Source organism: Cnephaeus nilssonii (genome assembly GCF_951640355.1).
Source record: "Cnephaeus nilssonii genome assembly, chromosome: 2".
NCBI lineage: Eukaryota > Metazoa > Chordata > Mammalia > Chiroptera > Vespertilionidae > Cnephaeus > Cnephaeus nilssonii.
In genome coordinates, this window is record NC_137073.1 from 56,462,697 (window position 1) to 56,478,379 (window position 15,683).

Here is a 15,683-nt window from a genome sequence, read left to right on the forward strand (position 1 = left end):
GTATAGTGCTTTACAATTTGCAGAGTATTTTCATATTCATGAATTCATTCAAAGTATCATTTCAAGCACGCTGTGATTTTTTCTTGGCTTATCAAACTGACCAGTTATCTGCTCGCCTGCAGACATACTAGATACTAGGAAGCTGCTGCTACTCTCTGTGTTGTTGAAATATCCAGAAAAGTTGTTCTATGGGATTCTAAACAGCTACTTTTTCTTCTTTAAAAAATAGAAACCACATGGAATCTCCTTGTTCGGTTCCTAAGACTTGATCATCCCCATATTCTAAACAGAAACCTACTCATTCTTATTACATCCTAACTTCAGTGGAAAGCCTCCAAGTATCTCTTTATCTTTGCCAAGGACATTTCAGAAACCTCTTACAAATCCTCCCTCTTCTATCTTCCATTGCCTTCCCCAAGTAGAAATTAGGTAAAAATTTAAGTCATTCATCCAAGTCCTTATCTGTGATGAACTTGCTGATGTCTCACAAGAGACCACGAATAGTAACTCATAGTTATTCATTCTATTTCTGTCCATGCTAAATTCCTTCTACTTTGCATTTCATTCTAAGACATTATAAAACTTTATATCTCGATGTTGAGAACTGATTTTAATAGAAATAACTATTGCATTGTGTACATGTGTAAAATTGACAGATTTATGCTAGAAACGAAGAAGTGTGCTAATAAATAACACCAGATGGAGTAGTTTCTTTAAGGTAATTTTTTTTCTTTAGTTGTAATCTCATGAGAAAAACAAAAGAGCTTCATAGAGATATATATAACAGTTAACAAGATATGCATTTTGATTTATCATAGACAAAGTTTAGAAAGTATAAAAAACCATATTTAATACTTTGCTAATAAAATATAAAGAAAATTTCTCTGTTCAGAAGATTATTAAGCTTGATCTTAATAAAGGGGGTTGAGGAATAAACTTATGACAAACACTTTATATTTAATACATTGTTTGTTGTTGTTGTTGTTTTTATCATTTTACAAAGGAATATCTATCCAAGCTAAAACAATTTCAGTAGGGTGCTATTTTTGAAATAATTTCAGTGGTGAACTTTAAAGAGATGGGAAAATAACTAATAGTAGCAATGAAAAACAACCACTGTTTTATCTCATTTTTGCCTATGTTTTTAAATATAGAAAGAATAAATGAGTACTGTTCTTTAATTTATTAAAAGAAACATTTTATTTTTGAGAACAGATTTCCTAAATGTACTGCATGAGATTTACTAAATTTGCCGAGTTTGTACTACTTTCAAAATGACTTCACCCAGAATTATTTAAGTAACTCCACTGATCAAATGAGAATGGTGGAAAAAATACCATTCATTCATATTAAATGAATTCTAAACTCTAGAGCTTCACCTAATTAGCTTAGTAGATTTCAGGGGAAACATTTCTCATGTGTAAAAAAAATCATACCTATCTTAAAAGTTTACTTTGAGAAATGGCAGTCATCCATCTAAGTAATATTTATTGAGCAATCGTGATATTCAAGCCCTGTCCTATACACTGTGGATACAGTGAAAATCAACATATTCAAGTTTCCTGCCCTAATGGTACTATCCTCTAACAGGAGTGGAGCCAGGGGGAAATGGGGTAGGAATAGGAAAAAACAAAACCCAAATATATAAAGCAGATAATGTCACACAGTCAACTCAACAAGGTAAGAGATCGTGGGGTAGCCATTTTATCTACTGTGGTCCAAGAAGGACGGAGTGGCCATGAGGCTGGCAATTATCTAGCAACACAGAGCAAGTTAAAAGTCTGTTTTATTCTCTGTCTGTAAAGAAGCCATTGGAAGATTTTAAGCAGTAGAGTGATGGACCCTGTAAGGTGTTCACCTAGCACAGTACCTGGCACTTGTTAATTCCTGGATGTTGGGTTTGTAATTTTTTTAATTTTAATTAATACCAGGAAAGAGTTTGTTCCTTGTCCAATGTTTATCCAAGCAGAAGGGTAAAAAGTGCAATGAGAATTGTCACTTGGTTTTACATTACATCTTTGCATTGAATGAATCAAGTGAATCACATTTTGATAACCAACTTGGTTGATATTTGTCCCATGACTTAAAAAAATTAAATGGAGCCGAAACCGGTTTGGCTCAGTGGATAGAGCGTCGGTCTGCGGACTGAAGGGTCCCAGGTTCAATTCCAGTCAAGGGCAAGTACATTGGTTGCGGGCGCATCCCTGGTAGGGGATGTGCAGGAGGCAGCTGGTCGATGTTTCTCTCTCATTGATGTTTCTAGCTCTCTATCCCTCTCCCTTCCTCTCTGTAAAAAATCAATAAAATATATATTTTTTAAAATTAAAAAAAATAAATGGAAAAAACTAATAAGTAAATTAACACATTTCAAGAACTATTAAAGAAGTTTATCATTGAAGTTGAAACATGTCTCCAAATTAAGAGCAGCAGGAATGTTACTATTGCCAGTAGCAGTGCATCTTCCTGTTAGATAATGTTTTTATTAGAATTGTCTAAATTGAGAGCTTTTTACTCAGAAAAAGAATAGCCACTGCTATATAATTGTTGTCTACTTGATTCCTTCTTTAAAGGTGAGCCACAGTCTCACCACTCACTCCACTGCAAAGACGTAAGTTTTCTTTTGACCCTACATGTTTATCAACAACATGTCATATCCTATAAGAAAGTCAAGTATATCACACAACAATAACAAAACGGCTAAAAACTCCAGTAATAATATGATGCAATCAACAAATTTTTTTGAGAAAAATATACTGAACATCTGACTTACATATCCTACCTAATAAAATAGTAATATGCAAATTGACCGCACCTTCGCTATGCTCAAGCCACGCCCACCAGCCAATCAGGGTGAGTATGCAAATTACCCAACAAAGGATAATTTGCATATGCTGAGGGAGGGAGGAGTGAAGACTGAAGACAACTTGGAAGAGGGAAGAAAAGTGGAAAGCAAAGTGGCTGCCAGAGGGAAAGCCCGGGCAGGGCGGGGCGGGGTGGGGCGGGGCGGAGCAGCGGCCGCAACAGAGGCGGCAGCGGCAGCACACGTGGCCGCAGTGGCTGCTTGCAGGATTCTTCCTGCAAATGGGCTACTAGTTTTATAATATAATGACTTTAGGAAAAACTGGATTTTAGAGGCTCTGAGTTTTGTCCAATAAAATGGAAATCTTATATCGATAGAGGGATGTTGAAAATAAAGACCCACAATGAAAATTTTGCCTTTTTACAAAACAACAACAACAACAACTACCAGAAAACAAAATACACAGAAGGAAAATTAGTGAAGAGATATACTTTTAAAACCACACTAGAGTTTCTAAGTCATGGCTGAAGGAATTTATAGCAAATTTATCTGGCCAGTTTGATACTGTGTGTGAGGATGAATAAAACTCTGCTGTGTGTGTGGGTGCATGTGTGAATAAGCATGTATTTATTGTGGTTTAAATTATGGATAACATTTTATCATTATTATTATTTAACCATGGGGTGAGAGAATTACAATTCTAACTGTGTGACTTTAAGAAATTCTGTTATTTGGTAATGGATATATACACATTTAAGTGATATTTTAGTTGAACAAAATTCTAGATGTTATCTCAAAGCAAACACTTATGAAGCATATTTGCATATGTTTTTGACATTATTAGAGTCAACTGCTATTCATATAGTCATTATTTCAAAATCAATTTTATTATTGCAAATGAATGTGATCTTTTCTAGTACAACTTTCTACAGTTTGACCAAAAGGGCTCATATGCTTGCATATACACAGTGGGAAGTCTCAGTGGGAGCAACTAAAACCCCCTCAAACAAGGTGGTGTGGGGTCGGAAGGGCTCCTGGATACATAGCTAGCTATTCCTATAGCAAGCGCAGCTTGGGAGGGAGGCATATTTCAGCCTAGTGTTTGGTGTGAAGATTCTGACCTTCTAACTCCAATGTGATCCTTGCACAGTGATGCATTATTATTTCCATAACCTCTATACTGATTTTACTTCTGGTGAACTCAGAAACTTCAGCAAGTTTTGCATATTTTACCAATGATTTCCAGTGCACTCTGACTTTGTCTGCCCTTCTATTGTAACACAGTGCTTTAGCCACAAGATATGAAGCCTCGTAAGAATTCATTCATTTCCATTCACTAGGCTATACATGAAATCTGTCTGACATGCATAATCATAAAAATGAATGACTAAATATGTCTATTTTAACTAAATACATCAATGCTAGTATTTTATCACATAAGATGAAAAAACAAAATCAGTACTGAGATAGTTTAGAAATATACAAAGAATGAACTCAGAATATCAATATCATATGCTGGCTGAAAAGGGTAGTTGAAAGGACTGATTCTGTGACTAAAACGAAAGTAAATAAGAGAAAAGAGAGGAGGTAGATGAAAAAGTTAATGCAGGGCAGAAGACCACAGAAATGGATTTCCATAGCTTACAAAAAGATGGGAAATGGTCTGAAGTTATAGAATTAAATTTCTCTGAATGAAATGTAGACTAGGAAGTGGAGTACTCCCTTTATTTATATTTCAATATAGATATTGTACAATATGTAAGAATTATTGCATGGAAAATTTAGAATCTGTGTATTTTAATCACAAACAATTACTGGACCACAGTGCCTTGTAAGATCATCATCAGATTTCAAATAGGTCAGTATTGAGTTACTTTATCTAAAATGCATAGAATCTAGAAGGCTATCTATGTGATAATTAATAGATGTGTACTCATAATCAATACTGATACCACTAAGAAATTTCAGTCTATAAATGAAATAATCTATGTAAAGAATACAGCACTCTATTTGGAGCACAGAAAAAAAATCCAATAAATTTTAGTTATTAATACCATTATTCTTTTTATTGGCAGATTCAAAAAAAATTTCAACACATGGATAGTTTACTTTAAAATTATATTTCAGTCATAGGTCTGGAATTTCTTTAATTGAAGAAACCAAAGCACATCAATTTCTCCAACTAATAGCATAGGAACAGAAGAAAGGGGAGAGCAACCTGGGAATTCTAAATGAGTAAAGAGATGGTTAAAAAAAGAAATTAGAATTGAAGTGGTATATTAAAGAAATTGCAAAAAATAGATATTCTCAAAATGGGAACAGAAATGCTGATTCAGAAAAGTCTGAACTAGGTCGAAACAGAATAGAGTCACCAGTGAGATAAAGACATTTTTAGTAAGAGACCATTATGCTAAATGAAATAACCCGTCATAGAAAGACAAGTACCATATGATTTCACGCACATGTGGAATCTAGTGAACAAAATGAACTAACAAGCAAAATAAAGACAAGACTCATAGATAGAGAGCAGGATGACAGCTGTTAGAGGGGTATGGGGGCTTGGGTGGGGTGGGGTTGAGGGATTGGACCAAAAAAAAGAAAAAAAGAAACCTCATGGACACAGACAACAGTGTGGTGATTGCTGGGGGGAGGGGGAATGGGGAGAGGTAGAAGAGGGTATTGGGGGGGATAAATGGTGACATATGGAGACTTGACTTGGGGTGATGAATACACAATACAGTCTACAGATGTTGTGTTGTGGAATTGTGCACCTAAGCCTGTATAATTTAGTTTTAACCAGTGTTACTACAATTAACTGATTAAAAAGGGTGAAAAAAGAAATAACCCCATGGTCTGGCTAAATCGAAATTCTTGGGTTCGGAACAATAGGACTGTGAAGAAGTTGATAATGTATTGTTTTGAGGTCCTTCCCTTGACCAGACACAAGATAGTCTGCTGCTTTCTGAGTTCTGGGCTAGAAGTCAGTTCAACAGGATTCTATGTTTGAAGGAAAGAGGGTGAGGCCATTTTTATATTGATGGCAAAGTTGTTTTCATCTGTATTTATTCACTTATCCTACACAACTGTCATCGTGCAAAAACTGTGACAGCTCTTCTTCCCAGGCAGCTTCATTTACCTTATTTTAGTTTTCTTATTCCAACATAAAAGCATTCTCTCCTTCACGGGATTGGGTGACAGGCTCACTCTCTCGCCAAGGTATACTGGTGAATACTTGACTTTTAGCTATTAATGTTCTGTACTTACAAAGGATGGAACCCGAGACATCCCTGTTAAAGAATATTTCATGATTGCTGTTCTCCTTCAGTAAGACATAGTTTCAGCCTACTGGATTTCAAGATATGGAGATAGAAATTTCATTCACTAGATAGGTATCAGATGACATTAGAAGGCATATTTCATTATATTCCATAATCATGACATATGTATGTACTAGTAGCTTTTGCAGTGGTGAAGATGCTAACACTGTAAAACTTAAAAGAATCATTTTTAAAAAAGAAATGTAAAATAAAGTCTGGTAATGCCTTAGAAGCATATAACAGCATAGGGTAATACCTCTGTACTGGTAGTTGAGTGGTAAGACTTCTAAGGAGTAGTCTGATAATGAAAGAAACAAGTATTTCCAGACACTGGATGACACTTGAAAATAGCATTCAATCAGAATCTAATCTCCAGAAAGATGAACACTGGATGACCGCTCTCACAAGGGGCTCCGCTTGCTTTTTTTTTTTTTTTTAAGAAATTGCTCTCCTCTGCTCAGACAGAGATGAATACACAAAGCAACGTATTTATCAAACATACAGACTCACAGAATTTCAAAATTGAAAGCGATACTGGTTATAATGGAGTTCAACTCTTACGCTTTCTAAATAGGAAAAAAAAGTGATTACAGAGATTTAGAGCATGAGCCAAAGTAATTCAGCTAACTGGTGACACCCGGGGTACCAAAACTAATTCTCCAGTGTAAACATTTAGTCAACATTATTTATTTAAGAAGAAAAAAAGAGTTGCATGTATTAGAGACTTCCAAAGCATTTTAGCTTTGAAATATCCTTAAGCTAAGATAAAGGAATTAAACCAAATGGATAAGTAACCAGTGGTACTCAAGACATCCATTTAAGCAGGAAGTTCATTTTTCTTAATGGAAGGTGGATGCATGGAATATGAGGTTATCCATTCCAAACTATTTAGCCTGCTTTTGTAATAAGAGCGTCTGGTTCCTGCTTGGATTGGTAGCTAAGTAGTTCAGGAAGTATGTGGGATAATGCGTGATAATAACCCATTACCTCTCAGGTCCTTAGAAGTCTGTTGTTGTCTCCTAATCTTCCCCTCTAGAGATAGCCCGCTATACTTCATGAGCTCATCTCTTCCTGGTTGTTTCCTGCTTCAATCAAAGGATAGGCTAACCATCGATCCTGAGGGAACCTATGTAGTGTTATGAACTATATCCCACTAATTGGAAAGAGAGTTGTAGAGTGGATTTCAATTCACTGCTCTCTCCTAGGAAGGTACAGGTAAAGGATAAAGTACACCCATTACCTACTGCCCCAACCACAGTGTTGGATAATGAATCCCTTCCTTATGGAAGTCCAGAGAAAGCATGCCTGGAACCACTGCCAAGTCTTATGGAAAAACAAAGAGGTAAACATCTCTGATAATAAAAACATATTCTAGCAACTGTGTAAGCAAATAGTTCTAAACGGTATTGTACCCTTCCACCTTCTCAGTGTCCTGAACGTAATTTAAAAGCTGCCTTCCTGACTTTCTCCCTGTCTAGAACAAACAAAAATGAATCAAGTATATCTCAGCACACACCAATAATTTTGCAATAATATATGCACATAGATATTGTAATAACTACATGAATATTCAGCTGGCTTAATATTTACCTTATGGTTCTTTGTTCTAAATTCACAAAAATCAGTGAATGGGATAGATGATGTTTTCCTAATATTAAATCATGGCTCCCAAGGAGACCAAGAATAGGAGATTACTTGGGGATTCATTTCTAAAGTCTGGGAAAATTTCATATAATAAAAATGACTTGGAAAACCCCTTAGGAGAGAGTAGAGTGAGGAGCCAACAAAGCCAGTTTCCTGAGCACTGGAACAGATTGCTGTCAGGTGTGCTGGCTGGGCCATGTTGTTAAGAACAAGTTATTTCTGTAGAATTGGACCGTGTTTCTACATAGAGAGTTCATTTCTGTACATCGGAAACCCTGCAGCAGCAGAGAGATGGGCACAAGCATGAGAAGCAAATAGGAAACAGCAGAGGGAACAGCTGACCGGGTTCTTTCTGTGTTCGCTCTGGGCACAGGCACATTACACGGAACCCTGGGTTTAAGAAAGCAAAGACGCAGCTCCTTTATTGCTTCTTGGTACCACCTGGATTTTAAGTGCAGGTCCTGAAGCCATTTGATAGCACTCAGTAAAAAGATGATCCTCTATAGTAACCAGAAAATGCATATATTAAAGTCTTTCATTGGAGTTTCTTCAAAACAAAATCCAAGTCACCAAATTTCTCGGAGGGAATGAATGGATCCCTGAAAGCATACTCTCAGAATGTCAGGACTCCTCCGTTACAGATACACTGATGTATAGTAGTCTCCATTCAAAAAAGCACAAACACCTTATGCTGTCAGGACAAATGCGTATCTGCTTGGCAAAGGTACCTGAAATAGGGGCACTGTTAATACACGACACAAACAGCACAGGTTTCCTGGAGGCTTCTGAAAGCTGACTTAGCAGACAAGCTTCAGTGCTAAATAAACCAGCACCATGAAAAAAATCCTTCAAAAAAGAATTCCTTTTGAAGCTGTCACTGCAGTGAGCTAGCCTCTTTTGATTTTGTATTCCCTGAGATGGGACTAGAAATTACTAGCTCCCATTTGTCCTGTGGCAAGGAAGGGAGAATGCATTTACCCATCCTGCAAGACGATGAGTCTCACAATGATGGTCTCTGCTGTTTCCAAGAGAGATCAAATGGAAGGCAGGCAGGCAGGCAGGCCCGCCAACGTGCTTTTATGAGCACTCTGAGTGTGGAGGATGTTACAGCACGACTAATGTCAGAGCACGTTCCTGTTTCCATATTTTATGAATGCAAAAAAAAAAAAAAAAAAGAAAAGAAAATCTACAGCAAAAGCTTAGGATGTACAGTTTTTCCCCTCAGAATTATGAACCTGTTTCAGAATCATACTTCTAAGGAAGTAAAATTAAAAAACTAAACCACGGGTAAATACACTGCTCTTAAAAACATGGCACTGAATTTTTAAATTATTGATAGGTTCTTGAACTTTTTTTTTGAACCATAATATATAGAAAAATGTACAAATCAGAAGGTACAGCTATAGGAATTTTAAAAAAACAAACACATCCTTGTAAGCAGCTCCCAGATCAAGCATCAAAAGCCCTCCACTTGTGTCCTGAGGCATTAAATTTTAAATCTTTACGTTTAGGTACAGACAATATTTAACTTCTTCCTGAAGGAGTTTTCTTTTGGCTAAAACCAAGCACATTTAAGCAGCTTGTCCACTAGCTTCATGAGCTTTGGTTGGATAATTTTAAATAATATACTTAACAAATATTTTTAATTTCCCATCTCTCAGTGAAAAGTCCTATCGACCAGTTTTTACTTCTGTATCTATACTTTTAAATATATATATATATATATATATATATATATATATATATATATATATATATATTTCAGAGAGGAAGGGAAAGGGAGAGAGAGAGATAGAAACACCAATGATGAGAGAGAATCATCGATTGGCTGCCTCCTGCATGCCCCCTACTGGGGGTCGAGCCTGCAATCCTGGGCATGCGCCCTTGACTGGAATCAAACCCAGGACCCTTTGGTCCACAGGCCGACGCTCTATCCACTAAGCCAAACCAGCCAGGGCTATATCTCTATTTTTAATATATATATATATTCATTTTTAAAATGATAATCTAAAGTTTCTTTTGCATTATTCCAATTATTGTCTGTTCTTTCCACTGAGGGCAGAATGTACCTGTAAAAATGTAGGAATGAAAAGAGTTTAGAGCTTTGATCAAATAAAGATTTAAATTTAATTTGAGATATAAAGCCTAAAAACATATTTCTCACATAAAATCCTCAAATCCTCTATTATGAATTTTTGAATCATTTTAAGAGTAATATATATGATTTACCTTCTTCACACCCTTTCAAATTCTCAACTATTTTGTGCAACGTTTTCTCCCTCTTTTATTTAACTTGCATCTCTAAAAGCTCAGGAGTGATAAATAGAGGATACCTAGGGGCAACACCATTCCATTTTGTTTTGAAAATAGTAAGTTATCTTCTGCAAAAGCTGTAACTTAACTGGAATATGATTTTTGAAAGTCAACCTAAAATCAGTGGCCACATTTTCAACCCAATTATCTTCAACAACTTAAAATACTATTGTGTATTGTGTTTAATTTTCCAATGAAAAAAAATCCAAAGCATATAATTTACATATAATTATGCATTCATGCATCCTTGGTATTAATTAGGGAACACACTTTGAACATTATAGCTCATATATTTGTTTTAACATTAATTTGCAGTCTTTCAATATATTTATGTTGTAGTGTGATATGAGGATTCATAAAGTAACACTTAGAAAGCAATTCTGAGCTGAAAAGTCATATAAAATGCTAGGTATCATTACTCTACTGGTATTAATGGAAAAACACTGAAACCCCCAGGTGAGCCACATTATCTCTTAAAATTCCCTCAGATATTAAGCAAGGCTTATACTGTAAGATAAAGGTTCAGTGTAGAAGAGCTTGTGGGTACTAATTAAATTTCTCTTTTCTTTCAGTTATTAGTAATTATTAGTAGGTGGTGCACTATAGTTAAGTTTGCTATATAAGCATAAGGAATACTTGTGAAGAAATGGGGCTAGAAAAGTGTGGGGGAGAAGAAATATCCCTGTAAGACGTGAAAGTTTTCAAAGTTGGAAAAAGGAGAATCCTATATAATAAAAGGCTAATATGTAAATCAACTGAATGGTGGATCGACCAGTCACTATGATGCGCACTGACCACCAGGGGGCAGATGCTCAATGCAGGGCTGTCCCCTGGTAGTCAGTGTGCTCCCTCAGGGGGAGCGCCGCTCAACCAGAAGCTGGGCTCACGGCTGGCAAGCACAGCGGGAGTGGAGGGAGCCTCTCCTGCCTCCACGGCAGTCGGACATCCCCCAAAGGCTCCCAGACTTCGAGAGGGCGCAGGCTGGGCTGAGGCCCCCCCCCCGGCCCCCCAAGTGCACAAATTTCATGCGCCGGGCCTCTAGTTAATATATAAAGAAAAGAAATGGAGAGCAAGGTGAAGGGTTTCCAAATTGGATGACGAAAAGAGTAATGTTCCTGTTGGCAGAAATAGGGAGAGTAGAGGGTATCTTCCAGGCCCAGAAAAGGTTGAATTTTATCTTTCTAACATATTATTTTGTAAATTTCATTCAGTGTTATTTCAATGGTTTTCAGCAAATGCTTTTTTGGTCATGTATTTATTTAGAGTATCTTTTCCATATTACAAGTAAGTCAATCAACTGCCATAAAAAGGAATTAATAGTAAATAGGAAATGAAATGTGCAAATCCTAGCATTTTTCTCTAACGACTTCCATCTTTTACTGGAGTTCCTACAATACATATGTAACATGCCAGGCAATGAGGGGAGCAGGGAGGGACAGGGTGAGGGGTAGGAAAGTAGATGGAGTATGTGTGGAGTATGTGTGTGTGTGTGGGGGAAAGCCATAGATAGTGCTGCTAGGGCTCTAAACTAGATTTCACAGAAATTTGATTGCATCTCCTAATTTTTATGAGAAAATGGACTAGTAACTTGATTTTTCCTCTCAATTTCTTTTGGTGAAAAATGAAATGTTGTCTGCTATTAATTTAAATAGCATTAATTACTTGATGATTGTGTAGTCCTGACCAGCTTCAAAATAGGAGTTAATTATGAATGATTTAATAAGCATGAGTTACCAAGGGGTAAATGAAGGCAAAGTATAAGGCTTTCTCAAAAAGCGATAAAGTCTAAAAAAATGAAATGGTATTAGGGAAATTTTTCCCTAAAAACTAATCATTTAAGCAAAATTTTATATTATTCAACGTTAAGTTGCTTTAAAAACACATTTTAAAGGATGAAAACATTCTGAATATATTCTTTAAAAAGAATACTGTAGTGCTTTGCATATCTTCTCATAACCAAATGAGTAAAAATATAATTCCTGATATTTAATGACCATATTTAGGTATTAAAATAAACAGGTGTCCCATGGAAGGCATGAGAATAAGGATCATTAGATTTCCATACCAAAGATGATTTGCAAAGTTGAAATGCAGGGAGCTAGAGAATCAGGGCACTCATATTTATGTGAAGAGAGTGGCAAGAGCAAAAGAATACTTCAACATAATAAGCTCCTTTTGGATCATTTGAGAGGTACAGAATAGTTCTAAAATCATTCCCACGACTCACATCAAGCTGCTGTGTATAATGAAGGTTAGAGAAGAACATGAAGAACATCCAATTACAATTCTTCTAAAATCAGTGGGATTATCAAGCAACCTGATTTAGAAATATCCTTATATGATAAGGGAAGTGGATTACTTCAAACATCAGAAAGAAAAGGCATAAATGAGATAAGGTAAACGACTCCAGTCTTTATTCATATTTATTCTATTGGGCATGAATAAATCCATTCCTCTCTGTTCCCAGTGGTTCAAATGACTTCCAGAAACACTGACTCCATCACTTGTTTTATATTGTTAGGACATGAACTTTGGCACATATACGAACTAGAAATCCAACACAAATTAAATTCGTTTAGTTTTTAATAGCATTTGTCTAGTAACTATACCACCTTAGGCAAGTCATTTAACCTTTCTAAGCATCGATTTCCATTCTGTAAAATAGAGGGGCCAGGCTAGATAATCCCTTCCAGTTGGGTTCTCGTGCAATCAGCCTGAAGACTCAATCTCTGGTGCTATAAAAACCAGTGCTTTAAAAACCAATTAGCTACGACACCTAAGATCTATAGTTTTTACTCTTTTCTTTTCGGGAGAAAATAAAAGAAACATTGCTTTCTTTCCAAAATGTCTTTTCAGCCATGTTTCTATCTTTCCCCTATATTTGGAAGGGCCTACGAGGCTATGGAATTTCATGCACCTCAATGTTACCTTCTTGCCAATCATTTAATCTCAAAGTCAGTCTGGTGGTTTCTGCTTTTCATTTTCTAGTCCCTGTCACCCATACATTCCACTTAAAAAGAAAAAAAATTGGAAAAAAAGAAGGGATATAATATTATTTTTGCTCATTCTTCAAAAAGGGTTATCAAGCATAAGTGTAAAAAAGAACATTTGCACACCTATATAAAGGGAGGCGGGTGTCCAAGAAAGTCATATATGCATTGTAAGTGACTTCTACTATTACAGCATGTTAAAACCCAAAGACCAAATTTTGTGAAAAAGAATAAAAATAAATTCTTCTTCACATCTCTAAGTAAAATAAAGTGCTAGAATAACCAGATAGCAATTAAATACATTTTCTTATTTCAAAGCTCCCCCTTTCTTAAGAGAATTGAGGTTTAATTATACATATTTTGATAAATGCAAATGATTCTGCTCCTATCTCAAGCCTCAGGAGACTGCCCTGACATACCTGTACCAAAGGGGAAAAATACAGAAGTAACTTCAGTGCTTACTAGGACAATTTGAGCTGCAGTTGTCAAACTTTGGTTTGCATAAAAATCAACTGGGGAGCTTGTTAAAATTTCAGAATCCTGGGCTCAGCAGTGTGCATGGCTCTCTGAAAAATATGCCTATGTGTATAGATACATTTATTATATTTTTATTAATATAATTTTTAAATAATAAAATATGTAATGCTCTTTATTATAAATTACATATAAACAATTAAATATCACAGCATTAAAAAAACTCTTTTGCTATGGTTGGTATTGATGAGTGAGTGGTTAAGACAAAAATGTTTATGGATATTCGTGTTTATTGAAATCACAAAGACATGTTGGAAGTGTATTTGCTCATCACTGATGTGAGCAGAATCCGTGCTGTATTGGATAACAATTTCTAAATGCTAGAAGAGCATTTCCTCAAATTTTTGGCTATTCAGAATAATCTGTATTATTGACATCTTTTCCCTTTCTTAAATCTAAACAACCAACAAAATAGTTTATCAAGCACTGATCTGTAGCATTTGCCAATTCCCATGGTGTCATTTTCCCCACCCTAATGGATTTCAAGCTATCAATGTGACATCACTGAACACTGGGCTGGGAAGAGATGAGCAGTTAGCACATCATTTTATAATATTTTCACAATAGAGACACAATAGATGTAAATACCCTCAAGAAGATAGAAAATAGTAAAATGTAGTAAAATAACTGGATGTTGATTTTTGAGTATTCATAGCCTTTATTTTTAATGATGGCTATAATGAACAATCAGCTCAGTGTGGTGACTGCGAGATATAGGGGATGGGTAGAAGTGGGAGAGGGTATATGGAGGATAAATGGTGATGGAAATATAATAAAATAAAATAAAATAAAGTAAAATAAAATAAAATAAAGGGGAAAAAACAATCAGTTAATAAAGTTCCTGAAAATTATAATTGGCTCCTGTGAGTCAATATGAGGCAGCTCCAGTACACCACTACCTAGACTCTACTTATTGTGCATCTAATTCAGTAGGTCTGGTTGCAACCAGCAGTTTTCCTTTTAAAACGCACCTCAGGGAGATTCTGGTGCAGATAGTTCTCAGGTTAGAGTTTGAGAAATCCTGACCTAGACTATGTACTTTTGAGGTAATTCTACTCAGACCTTCCAATTAATTCAAATCCTTTAATGAAATAAAAGGAATATCTCTGTTTAAGCAAACACTGGGCAAACATTTTCAAGTATGAAAACATCTGGTACAGGTAAGAATATGGGTCTCATTTATTCACTTTAGATTGCAAATTGGAAAAACCGTTTTGTCGTGTTTGGTGGAATCTGTTCAAGTTTAAATGCTCCATGACCCAAAAATCTCATTTCTAGAAATCTACCTTGCAGTGGCAATACATAGTTACCTAAAACATTTCTAATGTTAACATTCATTGCAACATTACTTGTGATAGCAAAAAACCCAGGACTTAAACGTCTTTAATAGAAAACAGGATCTATAAATTATGGTACATCTGTACAACAGAATACTAGGCAACTGTTAAAAATAATGAAAGAGCTTTACATGTGCTGCCTTAGAAATAAGTCCAGGGTACAGTAAGTTAAAAACAACAGCAGGTGCAGATCTGTGGAGAGTTTGGTCTTATCTTTGTCCAAAAAAAGAAAAACGTTCCTATATGTATGTCTGAGGTTTCTGTGTGTATAGAGAAATGTTGAGATAAGCCTATGAAAAACTGGCAGACATAAATGGTAGTTATTTGGAGGTGGGGATGGGTTGAAAAGGGAAATAGGACTGAAGAGATATAATTCACATACCATACAATTCACCTCTTTAAAGTGTACATACAGTTCAATGGTTTTTATTATCTACACAGACATGTGCAACCATCACCTCATATTATAGATTTTTTAAATTGTAAGGCAGTATGAGTGATATTTTACTTTTATTATTTTCTCAAAAGATGCAAAATAAAGTTTGAGAGACTATTTTAATGGGAAAATATTTCAATTTATCTAGAGTCCTCCAACCTGTGTTAGTATTTTAACTGATATATCATGTATCAAGGAATAGTTTTCTTTGTTCTAATACTAGAACTATTTGCAATTCTGAAAGCTGAAAAGCCTAAAGTTTTTTCATAATAAAGTTTGACAGAAAAATCTGATCTAAATGAATGTAATGCT

At 35.6% G+C, this 15,683-nt stretch overlaps 1 protein-coding gene across 11 annotated transcripts in view; it reads right to left on the reverse strand.

The window, feature by feature from the left end:
• The window catches only part of PAM (peptidylglycine alpha-amidating monooxygenase), a 267,335-nt gene that overhangs the window by 64,760 nt on the left and 186,892 nt on the right, over positions 1 to 15,683 (reverse strand). The window lies entirely within an intron of this gene.